Below are 17,701 nucleotides of genomic sequence, written 5' to 3' on the forward strand. Positions count from 1 at the left end.
GGCTGATATATTAGCCAGTAGGGTGGCGAGTCCTGTACAGTGGGAGGGTTTTATGGGCTCCCACAACACCATACAATGTGAGGTGGGGGTGGGGTGGGGACCCATACCCACTGGACAGGAGTACCCTGCTGAATCTCAACCCAGAATCCCGAGCCAGATCTTCAGCCCCCGATTGGAGATCTCCTCACGATTGATTGGAGTGGGAGTAGGACCCTGCACAAGGAGAGAGATTAGAAGACATTTCTTTACATGGAGATTATTGGGACATTGAGAGCATTGGGAAGACCAAAACCATTGTCTTCAGCCCCTGACATAAACTCCGTTCCCTAGCCACCAGCTCCATCCGTCTCCCTGGCAACTGTCTAAGGCTGTGCCAGTCTGATTGCAATGTGTCAGATTTGACCCTAAGATGTGCTTTCAAACACATATCCACATCGTCACTAAAATGTTCTATCTTTGTAACATCACCGACTGTACCCCTGTCTCAGCTCATCTGCTGCTGAAACCCTCAGCCATGCCTTTGTTACCTCTGGATTTGACTATTCAAACACACTCCTGGCTGTTCCAGCATCCTACTCTGTGTAAACATGAGGTCATCCAAAACTCTGCTGCCCATGTCTTAACTCACAGCAAATCTTGTGCTCCTATCACCCCTGTGCTCGCTGACCAATATTGACTCCTGGTTAAGCAACATCTTATTTGAAAATTCTCATCCTTGTTCTCAAATCCCTCCATGCTCTCACCCCATCCCCCACCACCTCCCAATCTTTGTAAACGCCTCCAACCCTAATACCATCTGAGGTAACAGCAACCCTCTAACACTGCCTTCTTGAGCACCCCGATTTTAATTGCAATGCTATTGGTATCCAAGACTTCAGCTGCAAGGCTGTAAACTCTGGAATTCTCTTCCTAAACCTCTCCACCTGTCTTCCTCTTTTTTCTTTCATTGAGGCAACCCCCACCCAACCTGCGCCTGGCCCTTCATCTCCAGAGAAATCTCTTATAGAATAAGAAGCTAACAGGACCCAGGATGAAAACTCATGATTAAATACTTAAAACCTACCTCTTTAGTCAAGCTCTGCCCTAATAATGGCTGTGTCAAATTTGCTTGAAAACACTCCTGTGAAGCACCTTGAAACATTTAACTATGAGAAGGGTGCTATATAAATACAAGTTGTTGCTGTTGTTGATGCAGGTGTGGTTAAGGAAGAGACCAATACACCTTTTAAGGGAAAACTGGATAACTATTTGAAGCAGCGGGAGGTACTGGGATGAAGGGAAAGAGTGGGACAATAGGATTTCTCTAAGAAGGAGCTGGTACAGACATGATGGACTGAATGGCCTCATGCTGTTCTACAAACATCTATTGTTCTTTCGTGGATCTAAATCCCTGCTCTTCACCAAGTGTTTCCTGACGATTTTTATGGTTCACCAAAGCAAGCAGATAGGACATTGGTTTAGTGTCTCATCTGAAGGATGACACTTGTGACTATCCAATCCTCTTTCAGGGCTGAGCTGTAATGTCAGCCTGGATTAGCGGCTCAAGTCCAGGAGTGAACTGAAACTCATAATCTTCCTCACCAGGGTCGGTGCAACAGCTGCTGGGCGTTCAGTACAACCGGGGTGTTGGAAGGGCAGATGTTTAAGAAGACAGGCAAGCTCATTGCCTTGAGTGAACAGAACCTCATTGACTGTTCGAGGAGCCGTGGAACCTTTGGATGCAACGGAGGCTGGTCATCGAGTGCCTTTGACTACATATGTGAGAATGGAGGAATTGAAGTCGAGTCCACCTATGCCTACACTGCGAAGGTACACCTGTTTTCTGGATTTCACCAATGACCCACACTTAAAGTGCATTCAAACATATATACCTATTTTAAAAACTCCACCAATTTATGAAAGCAAAGCTTGCAAACCTTTCCTTGTCTAACCATAGTACATTGAGCCTCACATTGGAATAACTATATAACCAATTATAGATTCAAATAAGTAAGAACTAACTACGTACATTTTTATAGTGCCTTATCAGAACATCTCTAGGACAATGATTTACGGCATCTGTTACACGATAAATAAAGCCAGATAATGGTGCACAGCAGGACCCCATAAAGAGCAGTGAGATGTTTGTCAGCTTGCTTGAGTTGAGAGGAATCCCACCACAGGTTCAGAAAGATCTGGATTCATGGCTCATTCAAAAACTTGAGCATGCAGCTGATTGTGGCAGTCCACTTCACCATTAGGGGCGCTGTTGTTTGGCAATGTTGTTAAATTGAGGCTCAATCTGCCCATCCGAGGGGTAAATGTATTGGGTGCAATCATTTGCTGTGGGGAATAAACATTTTCATATAGCACTTTGGGATAAAGGGATCCAACATTGGTCTCCTGTTGTGTCAGCTGGGCCTCATTTGGGTCACCTCTGAGTCAGAGGGTTGTAGGTTCAAGTCCCACTCCAGAAATTTGGGCATAGGATCTAAGCTGACACTTCACTAGTGTATTGAGGGAGTGCTGAACTACTGGGGGTACCACCTTTATAAGAATTTAAACTGAGGCCGCCCATTAGATGGACATAAAAGATTCTTTGGCACTATTTTGATAGAGAGGAGATTTGCTCTCGCTCGTGTCTAGTCAATATTTATCTATCAACCAGTATCATTAAATCAGGTCAACTTGGCACAATCACCATGTATTTGGGAGCTTGCTGTGTGCAAATTAGATGCAGTGTTTCTTACATTACAAAAGCGACAACACATGGTAAACGATGACACTTGGTAAAAGTAACCCATTGACTGTAATGTATTTTGAGACACTCTGAGGCTGTGCGGTGCAGTGAGATTCCCAGCCACTCTTTAACATCTTTCACATTCACCTGAGAACAGACAAGGCCTCAGTTTAACATCTCATCCAAAAGGCGGCACCTCTGACAGTGCAGCACTCCTGGAAGTGTGAGTCTCGATTTTGTGTCACATCTCCGGAGTAGTGGGGTAGGTTGAACCATGACATTCTGCCACGGAGACATGTGTTAACCACTGGGCCACAGATGCCACAAACCTAAGGGCTTTAATTTGCTATCTGTAACTTCCAGCCTGTTTTTCTTTCACACAGGAAGGTAAATCTTGCAAATATAATTCTTCTGAGAGTGTGGCTTCCGTCTCGAGCTATAAAATACTTCCATACGGGGATGAAGAAGCTTTGACGAGGGCAGTGGCTGAAATTGGGCCCATAGCTGTGGTGATTGATGCAGGACTAGAATCTTGGCAGTTTTACAGCTCAGGTAAGGGCCCCATTGGCCCTATAGCCACGCTCAACTCTTCAAACCACAACCCATACTCTCACTTTACCAGAATAAGATTGTGGAGAAACTGGCCAGATCAGGGCTAGGAGTGGGAGGGAAATTCCATCCAAACCTTGACCTCAATATGACCTTGCTAGAGTCACATGGTCTAGAGGCACATGGTCAGTGCAAGAGGTGGAACCTGAGGACCTCACTCAGCAAAAGGTGAAAAGATGGAATTGAATGATCTTTTGCTTTTAAGCTTTAAAGTGGACAATTTCCTGCCCATTAACAATTGATTGAGCCCTCTCCGATCAGCAAATGTAGAAAGCACTAGATGGAAAGGATCAGTATGGTTGACATTCCTGGGGCAATAATGCCATTGCCCTGCCCCCTAGACACATCGGCAAAAGCTGTTGGAAAGTGAGTGGGGCAGGCAGAAAGTGTGGCTAAGGGTTTGGAGTTTAAAACGTAGGTCAGGTGCTGTGGAATGGCAGTGATTCCAGCCTTCCCAATCCTTCTTCCATCGCAACCTATCAAAAATCTGCTACCGGTTTCCTCCCCATTGCTGCATCTAATAGTTTGTTGAACAATTCCAGAGTATTTTTGCCTCCACTATGGCTCAGAGTCTATTCCTAATGCTACCATTCACCACTTTGAAGCTATACCTTAGTGCTCTATGCTCACTGTTTAGTTTTAATTAATGTTCCAGATCACCTTTTACCTACCATTTATTATCTTATACATCTTATAGATCATAAAACAGCACAAGGCCACAAGAAATAGGAGCAGGAGTAGACCACATGGTTTGTTGGGCCTGATCTGCCATTCAATATGATCATGCTGATCATGGGCTTCAACTCCACCTTCCCACCTGCTCCCCATATCCTTGGGCCTGAATTTTTCGGTCAGCGTGCAGGGGTGGGCCCGACACGCCGGCACGTAAAATGACGCGCAGTGACATCGGTTGTGTATCCCAACATCATCGCGCTGTCTCGCGATGTTTCGTTGGGCGCGCGCATGCCGGAGTTGGCTGCGCGCCTGCCGATAACTGATAGGCCTATTAAGGCCATTAATGAATTAATTACTGTAATTGTTAACAGTGCCCGTCCAACCTTAAGGTTGGTGGGCAGGCAAAAAGGCCAAGCGGATTTTAAGTTTCTTAGGAAAGCTCATCCATGAGCGGAATGAGGACTCCTAAAGCTTTTATTAATTAAATTCAAAAATGTTCCAATTGCCTCAGGGAGATTGAAGCGCTCCTTTGCACACGTGCGCGAAAGAGCGCAGGCCCCAACTCTCCCTCCTCCCCCCTGCTACCACTTGCGTCTTACAGTGGATGGGTCCAAATTCGCCCACCCGCGTAAAATGGCGGCACGGAGCCAATCGCAGGCAGCAGTCAGCTCTGTGACCGCCCTCACCCGCTCCTGCCAAGCCCGTTCACTGACTGAAAAATTCAGGCCTAGGTTCCCTGAGACAAAAATTCTGTCTATACCAGCCTTAAATGTATTCAATGATGGAACATCCACAGCCCTCTCAGGTAGAGAATTCCAAAGATTAACAATCCTTGAGTGAAGTAATTTCTCCTCATCTGAGTCCTAAATGATGAACCTCTTATCCTGAGACTGTGCCCCCATGTTTTAGATTCCCCGACCAGAGGAAATAATCTCTCAGTGTCGACCTGATCGCCTCAGACTCATTCCTTTCCAGGCTTAAAAACCAAGTCTCTCCAGTTCTTTCCTCATAACTCGAACCCCCTCATACTGATGATCAGTCTCTGGCATCTCAGAACCCCCTCGCACTGAGGATCAGTCTCTAGCATCTCTGAACCCCTCTTCTCTGCTATGCCTGCAAAGGTTAAGTATTTCTTGCCTACCTCAGGGACCACCACTGGACCGAGTACTCAGTTGTGCTTTGACTAGTGCCCAATACATTCCACTGATCTTGTTTTTTTTTCTGTGTTTCACCATTCCATTGGTTTTGTTGACTGCTGCTTTGCATTGGTTGCACATGTTGAAGGTTGACTCTGTTAAGCTCTCCAGGGGGAGAATTTTCTCCCCATCGGGTTTTGGGCGCGGGCGGGAGTGGGCGCGGGCGGATGCGCAGCGTGATGCACACCCGGAAGCACTGAGCGCTCCCTGTGCTGGCGGGGGGAATAGGTTGAGTTGGGGCCTGCGCGAAAGAGCGCAGAAATTTCCCTGAGGCACAGAGCTGCGTCAGGGAGGTTAGTTTGAAATTATTAATAAGAAAAAAAAATTTAAGATATGTCCCCTCATATGACAGTGTCACATGAGCTGGGACATGTCAATGAACTTTAATTTTAAAAAATTATTTGATTATTAAACCCTTCATGAAACCTCATCCCGCCCGTGGCTGAGGCTTCATGAAAAATGCGAAGGCCGCCTGGGCTCTTCACCTGCCCGCCAACCTGAAGGTTGGACGGGCAGCTCAGTTAATGATCTTGATTGGAATCTAAATGGCCATAATAGGCCTTTGACAGTTCGGCGGGCACACAGCTGACTCCGCTGTGCACCCGCCAAGCTGAGGGTCTGAATGACGCGCGGTGACATTGGGACGCACGCCCTACGTCACCATGCGTCATTTTACGCGTAGGTAAGCGGAGCCTGTCCCCACTCACCGAACAGAAGATTCTGGCCCAGGTCTCCTTCAAGTTCATTTCTAACCATTTCACACAATTCATGTCTTGCTTATTTTTCCTGTCCATGTGCAATGCTTTATATTTGTTTGCATTAAATTTAATCGGCCACAGATCTGCCCAATTGCATTTTGTTTTGAACTAATTCATTAACTTCTGAGTGACCGTCTCTGATTCCACTGCCACTCCCAGTTTGAGGTAGTTTACATTGAGTTTCTAAATCCAATTCAGTGATGTAAATTTGCAACAGTGCTGTGCCCAGTGCCAAGTCCTGAAGAATTTGCTTCCTTCACCCCCACCTGGAAACTTGTTCCATGTGTGGAGCACATTTTGCATCAAGAAAACCTTCTTCCATCTGGGCCTAAACTTGCCATTCATTGGTTTGAGCCTACCTACTGTCATGGTTTAATATTGAAGTGTACTCTTTGCAATTTGATATCTTTTCATATAAAGTCCCTCTCCATTCATTTCTTTTCAAGAGGCTCATATGGCAGGGAAATACTCTTGGGCCAGGATTTTACGGCCCTGCCACGGTGTGCCTCCCCCCAGCGGATGCGGCAAGCCATTTCAATCTCCATTCAGTTCAGCCGGACTGTAATATCCCATCAGGTGGGAGGGGCTGTAAAATCCTGGCCGTGGAATATCTTTCATTTCCAGTTTTATATGCAAGTTATATATCGGTAATGTGATCTTTTTATAAGACAATAGTTGTAAACTATTCTTCACAAGCTAATAAAAATGGGTAAATAGGAACAATGGAACAACAGTAGGCCATTCAGCCCATCGAGCCTGTTCTGTCATTAAAGTAGCTGACCTGTGTTTTAACTCCATCTACACACCTTGGGCAGAATTTAACGCAGATGGCGAGGTCCCAATCCCCAAAACAAAAACTGGCTCCCGATATTCAGGAGCCCTGGATAAAGTGTCCAAACTGGCAACGGGAACTTGCCACTGGGGGACCCATCTCCACTGGGGACACTAAATCACCGTACCAGGTAGTGCGGGGCAGATATCCCCAAGAGCTGGCAGCCAATCAGAGCTCTTCAGTACCAACAGCTCCTCTGGGAGTGGTGGCCACTGCCAGTTCTGCACTGGATCCTACTCCAGGGATTGTCGCTGGAGACCTGGGACAGAAGTAAGTGGGGAGGGGTGGGAGTCTCATGGAGGGATGTGCCAGCGACGGGTGGGAGGGAGTTAATAGGAAGGGAAAGGTGGTGGCTTCCCATGGGCCACCTTCCTGCTACTGGATCCCTTGAATGGCACCGATCACCTGAGAGCAAGGGACCTCTCCCTCGCTACTAGGCCACAGGCAAACCCAACAGGATTTACTGCAGTTGGCCAACATGACGAGTCGCATGGTTGAAAACTAGCTGTGGCAGGGTGAGGCCTTTCAGCGGTCAAAAGGTGGTTACTCCAGGGCCTTAATTGGCCTCCAGATGGGCAAGCTGCCATTCACCCTTCTGGATTTAATCAGGTGGAGCTGGGAAGGTGATGGGGTCTCCAACCCGCACCTTCCCACTCGATTAAACAGGCCGCCCCTGTCTCCCAGCCCACCTCTGGGGTGGGGCGAGAATAAAACTCGGCCCTTGATTCTGTAACCCTTGCCTAACAAAAATCTATCTGCTTCAGTTTTAACATTTTTAGTTGACCCCATAGGCTCATTAGCTTTTTGGAGGAGAAAAGGTGTGAAGAAAAGTTTCCTGTTATCACCCCTGAACAGCCTGAACAGCCTCGCTCTAACTTTAAGAATAAGACCCAGGCTGCGGGCTCCACCAGTCCGCCAGAGGAAATAATTTCTCCCGACACTCTCAAATTCTTTAATCTTAAACACCTCAATTAGAGCACCCCTTAATCTTCCGTATTGGGAATGCAAGCCTTCAGAAGGAGAGTTTTGATCGTATTCTTGCTGTAGTTATATTTGTGTGCTTCATTTTCCAGGTGTTTATTACGATGCCAGGTGCTAGACTAACGTCTTTAACCATGCTGTACTAGTTGTAGGGTATGGAGTTCAAGCAGGATTGAAGTACTATATCGTCAAAAACAGGTATGTTGGCTTAATTCTTTCCCCACCTCCACCCCGGGAGTTGGCTGGCTGGGGGAGGGGTTGTGTGGGAAATCGGGTGACAGAGCCTGTCACCTCTCCACCTCTGCTGGAATTTTACCAGCGATGGGGGTAAGTGTTGGCTGGCCCGCTTGCCCAAGGCCAATTAACGGCCACATAAGGGCCACCTTCCGCAGCCACTGGGATGCTACCTGTGGAGGCCTGGCTGCAAGCTGTGGGTGCCCTCCTATTCAGGCATCTTGTGCCACCCTGGCCCACCCCCTAATGGTGCTTACTTTTCCCACTCGCTCCCCCCCGCCGACATCAGCCTCGCCAGATCACAGACCCCCACCCCCTCGCCAGACTGGGGAATTCAGGAGAAGCCTCTTTACCCAAGAGAGTTGAGAATGTGGAACTTGCTACCACGGGGAATAGTTGAGGTGAGAAGCACTGCTGCATTTAAGGGGAAGCTGGATAAGCACTTGAGGGAGCAAGGAATAGGTTAGGTTGTTGTAGTTAGATGAAGCGGAGTGAGGAGCGTGTGGAGCATCAATGCCAGCAAAGGCATGTTGGGCCGAATGGTCTGTTTGTGTGCCATGAACTCGATGTGATCCAATGTAATTATTTCACCCAGGATTGCCAGCTGTGTTCCAGCAGGAAGTCGTGAATTTTCCAAAAGTGGAAATTCACCTGGAAAGAAAACATTCCTAGTCTGTGATAGGAAATGTTGAATCTTTATTTTCAGTTCTTACATCCTTTATTTAATTCCTTTCTGTTTGTATTTTAATTCCAGTTGGGGACAAAACTGGGGCCAATCTGGCTACATCTTGATGGCCAGGGGGAAGAAGAACAGCTGTGGAATTGCAAGTTTCCCCATGTATGCTCTGGCCTAGGGCTTCAAGAGATCAAAGTGTAACTTCACTAACAAGGAATTCCTTTAGGAATTTATAGAAGATGTTTAGTGGTGGCATACCTTGAGTCAAACTGTAAGAGAGATCCTGACAGTTTATCCAGAGCTCAGCTCCAGCCCTTTAACCTTTCAAAGACTTCACCACCTCTGACTGGTATTCACAGTTTCAAAATAAAAAGTTCCAGTCGGAAGTTTTAGAGTAGAGGTCCACAAGCTCCTTTATCCAGACTGAGCTCCTTTATCCAGCCCCCGAGTTTCTTCGTCCGTTCTCCAAACTCATTTGGTCATTCCCATACTCCTTTATCCAATCCGAGCTCCTTTATCCACCCCCTGAGATCCTATATCCAGCCCCCAAGCTCTTTTATCCAGATTGAGCTCCTTCATCCATTCCCCCGAGCTCGTTTATCCAGATGGAGCTACTTTATACATTTCCCAAGCTCCTATATACATCTCCCGAGTCCCCTCAGCCATCCCCTGAGCTCCTTCATCCAGCCTTTGAGCTCCTTTATCCAGACACTGCTCCCTTAGCCAGGCCAAGCTCTGCACTTGGTTAAAAACAGCTAACTCTCTCACAACTCCAGTTCTGATGAAAGACTGCCGAGCTGAAATGTTTACCACCACAGGTGCTGCCTGACCTGTTGAGTTTCTATTTTTATTTTAGATTTGCAGCAGGTACTGTATTTAGCTTTTGATCTAGTCTGATATTAAGTTTGGTCCATTTTATAAAACATTGTAGAATTGTAGTCACAAGGATGTGTATCAATAAAACTCTTGAATGTTTATAGATTGAGTCTATTCTCATTGTCTACATATTTGGTGTTTCGATTACAGGTCAGTCAGATTTGTTCACATACAGAACATAGAAACAGGAGGAGGCCACTCAGCCTCTCAAGCCTGTTCCACCTTTCAGTGAGATCATGGCTGATGTGTCTTTTCATCCTATTCACTTGCTTTGCCTCCATATCCCTTAACACCCTTGGTTAACAACTGTAGGACAGTTACAGTCCCAGTCTGACAATCACAGTACAGGATATATGTTATATGGTTGTCACTTGTCATGTCCAAGAGCTACTGTCAGGTCCTTTCGTGGAGTGTGAACGTGTCTTCAGCCCTTGTGTATGAACTGCTTAAGCTGAGAGTGGCAATGCCCATTTTGCATGACGCTTCTTGCCTTAACTCCAAGATGAGGATGATGTTTAGCTCCTCAAATGGAGTGGCCTGTCTCTTTAAGGCCACTGCTCAGCTGTTTCATTTAAGGGATCCAAATAAACACATAGGGCAGAATTTTCTGTTAGGTGGGCGACAGCGATCATCAGGCCCAGGAGCGGCCACCAATCAGATTTCATGCTGTCTGGCCAATTAGCAGCCAGCCAGCGTGAAACACATGCTGAAAGGGGTGGAGGGTTGGGAGGAGGGTGAGGGCTGATGTCTACATGGGCGGTGGTGGGGAGTGCACAATGAAAGCTCCATGAAGGCAGAGAGCTGCCTCAGGGAGCTGAAGAATTTTAAACCAATCAATGAAGATTTGAAGCTACAGAAAATATGTCCACGCATCAGATTCACTCACATGAAAATTTAGATGATGAAAATTTTTTCAAAACATTTTAATCTTTTTTTTGAATTAATCACAGAAACCTCATCCTGCCCACGGATAAGGTTTCCTCTAAAATGCAAAGGCCGCCTGGTCGATTCGCCTGCCCGTCAACCATAAGGTTAGACAGGCAATGAAAAATTGCCTTTTTAATGGCCTTAAAAGGCCTCTTAATTGTCGGTGGGCATGTTGCTAACTCCTGTGTGCACCTGCCAACTGAAATATCGCACAATGACATCAGGACTCGTGCCCAAAGTTGTCACATGCTATTTCACGCTCCAGCGTGTTGGGCACGTGCCCGCACGCCAAGTGGAAAATCCTGCCCATAATTTATTATGTGAGTCTGTTTACTATTGATGCTCATTATGTTTGATTGGGCAAGCCGCACGAGAACCTAGCCCTGCCCACATAACTGGCCACATCCTGATTGAATTAATCGCCATTATGAATTTGTGCCAACTGAGCCTCTTAAAAGGTGCCTAGATATTGACTACACCAATGTAACTAGTAAATTGTTCTGTATGGCTTTTAAAAGTCATTTTAAGATATTTAAAATTGGGATGCTCATGGGTGGAGGACTAGAAACTGATTAAAAATGGTCATTTTTTGAGACAAAATCAGTTCAATAGATTTTTTATTCATTCATGGGATGTGGGTAACACTGGCTAGGCCAGCATTTATTGCCCATCCCTAATTGCCCTTGAGAAGGTGGTGGTGAGCTGCCTTCTTGAACCGCTGCAGTCCATGTGGTGTAGGTAAACCCACAGTGCTGTTAGGAAGGGAGTTCCAGGACTTTGACCCAGCAACAGTGAAGGAACGGCGATATATTTCCAAGTCAGGATGGTGAGTGTCTTGGAGGGAAACTTGCAGGTGATGATGTTGCCATGCATCTGCTGCCCTTGTCCTTCGACGTGGCAGTTGCCGTGAGTTTGTAAGATGCTTCCTAAGGACAATTGGTGTGTTCCTGCAGTGCGTCTTGTAGGTGGTACACACTGCTGCTATTATGCTTTGGTGGTGGAGTGAATGTTTGTGGATGGCAATCAAGGCTACTTTGTCCTGGATGGTGTCAAGCTTCTTGAGTGTTGTGGGAGCTACACTCATACAGGCAAGTGGAGAATATTCTATCACACTCCTGACTTGTGCCTTGTAGATGGTGGACAGGCTTTGGGGAGTCAGGAGGTGAGTTACTCATCGCAGGATTCCTAGCCTCTGACCTGCTTTTGTAACCACAGAATTTATATGGTTAGCCCAGTTCAGTTTCTGGTCAATGGTAACCCACAGGATGTTGATAGTGGGGGATTCAGTGATGGTAATGCCATTAAATGTCATGAGGCAATGGTTAGATTCTCTCTTGTTGGAGATTGTCATTGCCTGCACTTGTGTGGCACGAATGTTACTTGCTATTTGACAGCCCAAGCCTGGTGAAAAGGAAATATTATTTTTTTCTAATATTATGTGAGATAATGAAGATGGCTTGTGGGTGCTGCGTGTGTTTGTGTGTGCATATGTGTGTGTGTGTGTGTGTGACTAATTTAATTAAAATGAAGACTGTCAGACTGCAAGGTTTAAATCATCAAAGGGGTTAGGTGAAAGCAGGCATTTTGAAATGGAAATGGATGAGATAAGATTTGCATTTGTAGATAAATTGGGAGCTTATTTAATTTTCAAAGGGGAGTTAGAAGGTGACAAGGATAATAGTGGCATCTTGCAAGAGTTCATAGGTAAAAAAGCAGTGGGGATATCATGTTTTATTGATCTAAAAGCAAACGCAAGATGGAAACATGAACAATCTTATATTTGGAAGAGTTTGAGTTTCAAATTGAGTTTAAAACAATGGATTTAAAGATAAAAGAGGGAAAATATATTTAAGGAAAGATTGAAAGCTGTATGTGAGTGGCCATGTGAGATCTTGAAAAGTGGACTGTGCAAAGACAGACTTATGAAAAAGCAGCCTCTAGCCACCCCGGAGAAGTGCTTGCTTGTTCCAGAAAGCAAGGTATTGTTAAAAGCCTTGGAGCTCCATTGTTGAGTGAGAGGGAAGCTTGTGAAATATCTCCCTTGTAGCAACAGTGGTACCTTGAAGTAATATTACTGGATGTTTTATAGATTAAGAATCTATTAGTACTGTTGCCTGAAAAGGGTGTTTATTTGAGAGCGTAGCTAAGTAGAAATCTTTTGGGAAATGTTGTAAGACTAAATTTAACTGTATAACTAATTTTGTGTGTATAAGTTTTCTTTTCTTTTGTTAATAAATATTTTAATATAATACTTAAAATGTCCAAAAGTGCTAGCGAACTCTTTACTTCTGACTTCAGTGCACATACATTCTCATAATACAAATACAAATTGCAACTCATTGTGATAGCTTGGCCAAGTTTCCTGTTGGGTTTTGGTCAGCCAGGCAATTACCACCTGCCATATCATAACACTGGAACAAAAACAGAAATACCTGGAAAAACTCAGCAGGTCTGGCCGCATCAGCAGAGAAGAACAAAGTTGATGTTTCAAGTCCTCATGACCCTTCAACAGAACTAAGTAAAAATAGGAGAGGGGTGAAATATAAGCTGGATCCTCTGGGGGAAGAGTGATCATAATATTGTAGAAGTTCATATTGAGCTTGAAAGTGATGTGGTTAAGAATAACGATAAGTCTTATATTAAAACAAATCAAATTATGTAAGCATAAGCAACAATTTTGCTTTGGCAGATTTGGAAATTAGATGAAAAGATATAGTGGTAAATAAGCAATAACAATCACTTAAAGAAATAAATCATAATTCTTAGTGAATATGCATTCCTTTGATGACCAAAAACTTAATTGGAAAAATGGTCCAACCATGACTAACTAGAGAATTTAAGGATACTATTATATTCACAGAAGAGTTTTACAATGCTGTCAAAAAGAGCAGTAAGCTTGAAGGTTGGAATGGTTTTAAAAATCAACAAAGGATGGCTAAGAAATTGATAAAGAGGGAGAAAATATGACAAGAAAGTAAACTATCAAGAACTACAAAAGCACATTGTAAGAGTTTCTATGTTTGTGTATAAAGGAAGAGATTACCAAAAGTAAAAGTGGGTCCCTTAGAGTCAGAGGCAAGAATAAGTATCATGGGGAATAAGGAAATGGAAGCGACACTAAACATTTTTTTAAAACTGCTTTCATAGCAAAATCCAAAATAACCATAAATAGTGAGGAACCAAATACCCAATGACAGTGAGTAGCTTCAAGTCATTGATATTAATTTTAAAAATGTACTGGAGAAATTATTGAGACTGAAAGCAGCTAATCACCTGGAACTGATAGGCTGCACCCTAAGATTTTAAAAGAGGTGGCTGCAAAGATAATGGATTAGAAGTTTCATTCTTCTAGAATTCCCTGGATTCTGAAATAATCTCAGCAGGTTTGATGGTAGCAAATGTAGCCACGTTGTTCAATAATGGAGGAAGAGAGAAAATAGGGCCAATTATTCAGGGAAAAGCTGGAATCGATTGTTAGGAATGTGGTAATAGAGAACCAGAGAAAAATCATATCATGATTAGGCAGAGTCAACATGATTTTATGAAAGGGAAATCATGTTTGACAAATCAATTAGAGTTTTTTTAGAGAGTAACTGACAGGGTAGATAAGGGAGGACCAGTGGATGTAAAATAGTTTTGAATTTTCAGAAGACATTCAATAAGGAGACACAGGAAAGGTGACTCAAGGTTAGAGCTCGTGGGTTTGGGAGTAATATATTAGCACAGATTGAGGATTGGTTAATGGATAGAAAATAAAGAGGAAGTTTAAACAGTTCATTGCCAGTTTGGCAAGTTGTACCTAGAGGAGTATCACAAAGATCAAAGCTAGGGCTTCAGCTATTTACAATCTATATTAATGGCTTCAATGAGGAGACTGAGTGAAATATATTCAAGTTTGTTAACAATAAAAAAACTAGGTGGGAAGGTCAGAAGCTGCAAAGTATTCTAGACCAGTTAATTAATTGGGCACGAAGGTGGCAGATGGAGTAGTGTAAAATTATCCACTTTTTTAGGAGAAATTTTTAACAAGTGAGAGACTAGTAAATATTGGTATTCAGGGGGTTTTGGGTTTCTTGTACATGAATTGCAAGCAATTAAGAAAGCAAATGGTATGTTCACATTGTAGCAGTGCAACACAACATGATGCTGGATTTCCACCTTGTCTCCACAAGGACAATGCAGCTGTCACTCCTACCAATACCACGACTGGTAGATTGGTGAAGATAAGGTGAAGTAACTTTTTCCTTTGTGTTGGTTTTCTCACCACCAGCCACAGGTCCAAACAGGCAGCTATTTCCTTTGGCCAGCATTGTCTGAGCCATTCTTGGTGATTGGCATTGAAGTCCTCCACCCAGATTACACTCTGTGCCCTTGCCACCCTGAGTGCTTCTTCCAAGTTTCAACATGGGGTAGCGCTGATTCATCAGATGAGGGGAGACAGTAGGTGGTTATAGTGACTGAAGGTATAGCCTCTCCTGCTCACTATCAGGGGGCATTTGATGTTCTTGGCGGCTCTGACCAATGACCCCTAAGAGAGGGCAATCCAGCACGTGAGGCTTCCTGACAAGGGTCCTGACCAAGCATGTAGCACCTGAAAAGCTGTCTGTAACAAAGTTTATCTATTTCTTGTTGAAACCTGTCCACACTATCAAGTCATTACATTTGGCGACTAGGATAAAATAGCTCGGATGCTGCACCTCACCTGGTTACCATGAGTACATCGAATCTTAAGAAAAGGAAAAGACTACTCACCAGTTATGCCACTCTTCTGCAGAATTGATCCTTATGAAGCGACTATGGAAGACTGGAGCCAGTGTCTAGAGCATCTTGGGTTTTATTTCATAGTGAACGAAATTACCACGGAGGAAAGGCAGAAAGCCAGCCTTTTGAGTGTATGTAGCAATAAGGCATACACAATCTCAGTCACAAACTGACAGCCCTGAATGCGCCCAATTCTAAATCCTATAATGAATTAGTGGACCTCGTGAAAATGCACTTCCAGCCGAAGCCATCTGTAATAATGCAACGTTTTAAATTTAATTCCAGAGTTAGGGCCCCGGGAGAGTCCATCACAACCTATGTAGCGAACCTGAACACTGCAACTTCAGGGACACATTAAATGATTTCCTGCGGGACCGATTAGTTTGTGGGGTTCAGGATGACGCCATTCAGCACCATTTACTCACTTGAGACCGACATCAAACTGAAGCGCATCCCAGAAATCTCCCTCGCCACAGAAAATGCTGCGAGAGACTCACAGGCTTTGCAACACATACAACATGGCGCCATTCTTCATGTGGGGCGGGAACTGACTCCCAGGCGTGGAGCGAAAACCAGGCCCACAGCATCGAAGCGGAATGTCCGCTGTGAGAAACATGAAAAGGCCGAGTGGAAACACTTCCGCATGACTTCAAGATTAAACTGTTATAGATGTGGAGGTGGCCACGGACCAGACACCTGTAAATTCAAGGAGGCAGAATGTCATTACTGCCATAAGAAAGGTCACATAGTGAGGCAATGCAGGGCAAAGTTGAAACAGCTGATAAAGCTGATAAACAGCAAACCAACATGATTGAATTAAAAAATACAGCAGAACCTGAAGCTACCAACACCGACATTTATTCCCTGTATAACGTAACCACTGTAAATACTGAACCCATCACTGTCACAATCCAAGTTAATGAGAAGCCACTAATAATGGAGGTGGATACAGGTGCCACGAATACAGTGGTGGTGAAGCACACTTTCAAATAACTTAATGAAGGTAGACAGCCAATAAACCTGGAGCAGATAAACGCTAAATTAAAGACATACACTGGGAAATCTATTCAGGTAAAGGGCATCGCCACAGGATTGGATGCAATCAGCAATCTGTGCCTTATAGGCTACAGACAGCCCAGGCACCTGTGATAATAATGAAAGGAGAAGGACCTGGTCTTTTAGGCCAAGACTGGTTACAGAAGACCAAGCTTGACAGGTTTGAGATATTTCACCTGGAAACAGGAGGATTTCCTGAACTGCTAAGGAAATATGGCAGTGTATTCTGAGATGAATTAGGGAAGTTAAAAGGCGTGCAGGCCAAGATATATGTGGATCCTCAGACGACAGCAAGCTTCTTTAAGGCCAGACCTGTGCCTTATGCGTTGAAGGGGAAGCTGGATGCAGAACTGTGCTGGTTAGAAAAGCTGTACATAGCCTTCTTTGACCTCACAGGAGCCTTTGACACTGTCAACCACAAAGGGTTATGGGGTATCCTCCTCCGTTTCGGCTGCCCCCAAACGTTAGTCACCATCCTCTACCTGCTCCACAATGACATGCAGGCCGTGATCCTGACCAACAGATCCACCACAGACCCAATCCATGTTCGGACAGGTGATGAGCAAGGCTGTGTCATCGCACCGACGCTCTTCTCAATCTTCCTTGCTGCAATGCTCCATCTCACCCTCAGCAAGCTGCCTGCTGGGGTGGAGCTAAACCGCAGAACAAGTATGAAATTGTTCGACCTCTGCTGCCTGCAGGCCAGATCCAAGGTTGTCCCATCCTCTGTCGTTGAGCTACAGTGTGGAGACAATGCTTGCGTCTGCTCACACTCAGAGGCCGAGCTCCAAACCATCGTCAACACCTTCACCGAGGCGTACGAGAGCATAGGCCTTACACTAAACATCCGTGAGACAAAGGCCCTCTACCAGCCTGCTCCCTCCACACCGCACTGCCCGCCCCAGTTATAAAAATCCACAACGAGACCTTGGAAGCCTATTGTCAACAAGGGCAGACATCAACGACAAGGTTCAACACTGCCTTCACTGTGCCAGCACAGCCTTTGGCCACCTGAGGAAGAGAGTGTTTGAAGGCCAGGACCTCAAACCTGGCACCAGGCTCATGGTCTACAGAGCAGTAGTGATACCCGCCCTCCTAAATGGCTCAGAGACATGGACAATGTACAGCAGGCACCTCAAAGCTCTGGAGAAGTACCACCAGTGCTGCCTCTGCAAGATCCTGCAAATCCATTGGCAGGATAGGTGCACCAACGTCAGTGTTCTTGCTCAGGCCAACATCCCCAGCATCGAAGCATTGACCATGCTCGAACAGCCCCGTCACATCGTCCGCATGCCTGACACAAGACTCCCAAAACAAGTGCTCTACTCAGAGCTTCGATAGGGCAATTGAGCCCCAGGAGGGCAGAGGAAACATTTCAGGGTCACCCTCAAAGCCTCCTTG

General features: G+C 45.1%; 1 pseudogene; it reads left to right on the top strand.

Moving 5' to 3' along the window:
• The window catches only part of LOC144688302 (procathepsin L-like), a 65,043-nt pseudogene extending 56,185 nt beyond the window's left edge, over nucleotides 1-8,858 (top strand).
• The last annotated feature ends 8,843 nt before the right edge of the window (nucleotides 8,859-17,701 follow it).

Source organism: Cetorhinus maximus, chromosome 13 (assembly GCF_964194155.1).
Source record: "Cetorhinus maximus chromosome 13, sCetMax3.hap1.1, whole genome shotgun sequence".
Classification (NCBI taxonomy): domain Eukaryota; kingdom Metazoa; phylum Chordata; class Chondrichthyes; order Lamniformes; family Cetorhinidae; genus Cetorhinus; species Cetorhinus maximus.